Here is a 4,524-nt window from a genome sequence, read left to right as displayed (position 1 = left end):
GGGGTCGCTAGCGCCAATACGAGCAAGAACATCCCGCTTGATTACTTTCTCGAGCCACATGATGGAACTCGAGCCCCTCGAACCGGCCGACATTTTTATGACTGCGTTACGATACGCTGCCATCTTCGGATCTTTAGCGTCGAAATCTCCATTTATTTGAGATATTGCAAGGTTTGAGTCCCCGCGCACTTCTAGGCGTTGTATGCCCATGGAGACAGCCATCCGGAGACCATGCAATAAGGCCTCGTATTCGGCTGCATTATTGGAGTCTGTGTATAGTATTTGGAGAACGTACTGGACATGTCTCCAGGGGACGTTAAAACGACACCCGCTCCTAACCCTGCCAGCATTTTGGAGCCGTCGAAGTGCATGACCCAATTGGAGTATGTGTCGTACTCTTTAGGGAGTTCGGCCTCTGTCCATTCGGCGATGAAGTCGGCCAGTACTTGGGATTTGATAGCTCGACGTGGTTTATATGTAATGTCAAATGGCAGGAGCTCAATGGCCCATTTGGCAATCGGCCCGTAGCATCGCGGTTGTTTATAATGTCGTTGAGTGGTACTTCGGAGGCCACCATGATCGAACACTCCTGGAAGTAGTGACGGAGCTTTCGGGATGCCATGAAGACTGCGTATGCTATTTTTTGATAATGAGGGTACCGGGATTTGCATGGTGTAAGGACAGTAGACACATAGTATACTGGCTTCTGAAGCGGGAATTTATGTCCGTCCCTATGTTCTCGTTCAATGACGAGTACGGCGTTCACCACCTGATGTGTTGCCGATATGTATAATAACATCGGTTCGCCGGTGTCGGCCAGGATTGGATTGCTCGCAAGAAGGGTTTTTATTTCTTCTCAGTCCGACTGTTGCCGCGTCCGTCCACTCGAAGTGGTCGGTTCGCGTAGAAGGCGATAGAGTGGCAGTGCCTTTTCTCCTAATCTGGAGATAAACGGCTGAGCTGCCACGCAACCTGCAAGTTTTTAGCACTGTGAGTCTATTTTTTATATCCATCGCATCAAATCGATTTAGGATTTAACTCCACAACAACCGAAAGTATCAGTGTGCGCACATTTCAGTTATGTTTCCAGCAGGGACGCCGAAGACACACTTTTTCGGGTTGAGCTTAATGTCATACGCCCTGAGGTTGTCGAATGTAAGACGTAAGTCGTCTATTAGTATTTCCATGTGCCTGGTTTTGATGACGACGTCATCAACGTAAGCTTCTACTGTTTTGCCGATCTGTTTCTCCAAGCATGTTTGAATCATGCGTTGATATGTGGCGCCGGCGTTCTTGAGCCCGAAGGGCATGGTATTGAAGCAGAATGGCCCATATGGGGTGATGAATGCTATTGCAAGCTTGATCGGATTCCTTCATTTTGATTTGATGGTATCCGGAGTATGCATCGAGAACTGAGTCGTGTCCTGCGTGCGTCAATGATTTGATCAATGGGGGAGAGGATTGAGATCCTGGATAGGGTATCCGACACCGAACTATATTTCCTTTAGTCGGACTGTTGGACTATGAAGATACAAGATTGAAGACTTCGCCCCGTGTCCGGCTAGGACTCTCCTTGGCGTGGAAGGCAAGCTTGGCAATACGGATATGTAGATCTCCTTCCTTGTAACCGACTCTGTGTAACCCTAGCCCCCTCCGGTGTCTATATAAACCGGAGGGTTTAGTCCGTAGGACCAAGGACAACAATCATACCATAGGCTAGCTTCTAGGGTTTACCCTCTTCGATCTCGTGGTAGATCAACTCTTGTAATACTCATATCATCAAGATCAATCAAGCAGGAGTAGGGTTTTACCTCCATCGAGAGGGCCCGAACCTGGGTAATAACATCGTGTCCCCCGTCTCCTGTTACCATCCGCCTAGACGCACAGTTCGGGACCCCCTACCCGAGATCCGCCGGTTTTGACACCAACATTGGCGCTTTCATTGAGAGTTCCTCTGTGTCGTCATCGTTAGGCTCGATGGCTCCTTGAATCATCAATAGCGATGCAGTCCGGGGTGAGACTTTTCTCCTCGGACAGATCTTTGTATCCGGCGGCTCCGCACTGTGGGCCAACTCGCTTGGCCATCTGGAGCAGATCGAGAGTTACGCCCCTGGCCACCAGGTCAGGTTTGGAAGCTTAACTACACAGCCGACATCTGCAGAGACTTGATCTTCGACGGATTCGAGCCCCCACCGAGTGCGCCGCACGGTCACGATGAGCATAATTTAGCTCTACCATCGGACAGTGTTCAGGAGACCACACCGGCAACCACTCCAACCCTCAATTCAGAGCCAATTGCGCCATCCATGGACGGGTGGATAGACCCCGCCACGGAGGCCGCATTCTCAGCGACGATCGAGCCGAGTATCGACCTTACCCTTCACGGGAGCCGTAACGCCGAACTGCCGGATTCTCCCCCGGCCACAGACTCCGAACCGCCTGCGCCCGTGCCTATCGAATCCAACTGGGCGCCGATCATGGAGTTCACCTCCACGGATATCCTTCAGCACTCGCCCTTTGGCGACCTACTGAACTCATTAAGGTCTCTCTCCTTGTCAGAGAGTCCTGGCCGAACTATGGCCGGCCAGATTGGGATGCGGACGACGAAGAAATTCGCCGCCCACCCACCACCCACTTAGTAGCCACTATCGACGATTTGACCGACATGCTCGCCTTCGACTCCGAAGACATCGATAGTATGGACGATGATGCAGGAGACGAACAGGAGCCACTGCCCACAGGGCACTGGACGCTCACTTCATCATATGATGTATACATGGTGGACACACCCAAAGAAAACAACGACGAGGAACGGCAGGACGCAGCGAAGGATCGTTCCCTCGAGAAGCAGTCAAAGCGGCGGTGTAAGCGCCGCTCCAAATCCCGCCTCGGCAGAAACAACAATCATATAGACTCAGCGATAGGGAAGGGTAAGCCAGCGGACAACAAACACGGCATTGAACCACCGTCCGACCGCGGCAACACGGAGAATCAAACCGAACAACCCGACTCCGGCGAAGATAACAGTCCAGATGACATCACACCGGATAGGCTCCCGGAGCAACAGAATACCCATCAAAGGCTTGTCGCCACTGCGAGGAGTCTGAAAAAGCAGAAGCAAAGGCTCAGGACTGCACAAGACACACTCAGAATTAGATGGAGTAAAGTACTCAACACTGCAGCAAAGTACGATGGTAGTCGCCACACAAAGAGCTATCCGAAGCGAAAGCTGCTACCTGAATTCGATGAGGAGGCCTTAAATCCCCCGCAATCAAAAAACAAAACAGCCATCCGGTCGGATAGACGACCTCGTGGCCAACATGGAGCGGAAAACGACATCACACACAAGCCAGTATGCGATCCACGTAAGGGCTCGCATCAAAAGGACGGCGCAACCAGATCCATCTACGGGCCAAGCAAGCGCGCTCCAGCACGCAATGCAACACAACAAAAATCCGAACACCACGGTACACCCAAATACAGGGGTGCCGCATACCCCCTATGTTTCACCGATGAGGTGCTGGACCATGAATTTCCAGAGGGATTCAAACCCGTAAACATAGAGGCGTATGACGGAACGACAGACCCTGGGGTCTGGATTGAGGACTACATCCTCCATATCCACATGGCTCGAGGAGACGATCTCCACGCCATCAAGTACTTACCCCTCAAGCTCAAAGGGCCAGCTCGGCACAGGCTTAAAAGCCTCCCCGAAAACTCCATTGGAAGCTGGGAAGAGCTCAAAGACGCTTTCCGGGCAAATTTTCAAGGGACCTATGTCCGACCACCGGATGCAGACGATTTAAGTCACATAACTCAACAGCCCGAAGAGTCAGCCCGAAAGCTTTGGAACAGGTTTCTCACTAAAAAGAACCAAATAGTCAACTGTCCGGACGCCGAAGCCTTAGCAGCTTTCAAGCACAGCGTTCGAGACGAATGGCTTGCCAGACACCTCGGCCAAGAAAAGCTGAGAACAATGGCAGCATTAACAAGCCTCATGACCCGCTTTTGCGCGGGCGAGGACAGCTGGTTAGCCCGATGCAGCACCAGCGACCCAAGTACATCCGAAGTCAGGGACGGAAACGGGAAGCCAAGCGCCGGAATAAAGAAGACAGCCCGAAGAGCACAGAGGTAAACGCCGGATTCAGAAGCTCTCGGCCAGGTTAGCAAAAGCTGCCCTCCAAAGGCAACAAAGACGAACTGTCCAGCCTGAACAAGATTCTGGACAAACTATGTCAGATCCACAGCACCCCCGATAAACCTGCAAATCATACCCATAGAGAATGTTGGGTCTTCAAGCAGTCCGGCAAACTCAACGCCGAACACAAGGGGCAGGATACACCAAGCGAAGATGAGGACGAGCCTCGCAAGCAAAGCACTAGGGAACAGAAGAAATTCCCACCAGAAGTCAAAACAGTACATGTGTTACACGTGATGAAGGGGAGAAACAAAGCGGCACTCCTAGAGACACATGCCCCAGGGCCTATCACCGCGGAGTTCTGCCACTGGTCGTCCAAACCGATC

Source organism: Triticum urartu, chromosome 3 (assembly GCF_003073215.2).
Source record: "Triticum urartu cultivar G1812 chromosome 3, Tu2.1, whole genome shotgun sequence".
Lineage (NCBI taxonomy): Eukaryota > Viridiplantae > Streptophyta > Magnoliopsida > Poales > Poaceae > Triticum > Triticum urartu.
The sequence above is the reverse complement of the archived record's forward strand: the minus strand, read 5'-3'. Positions refer to the sequence as shown.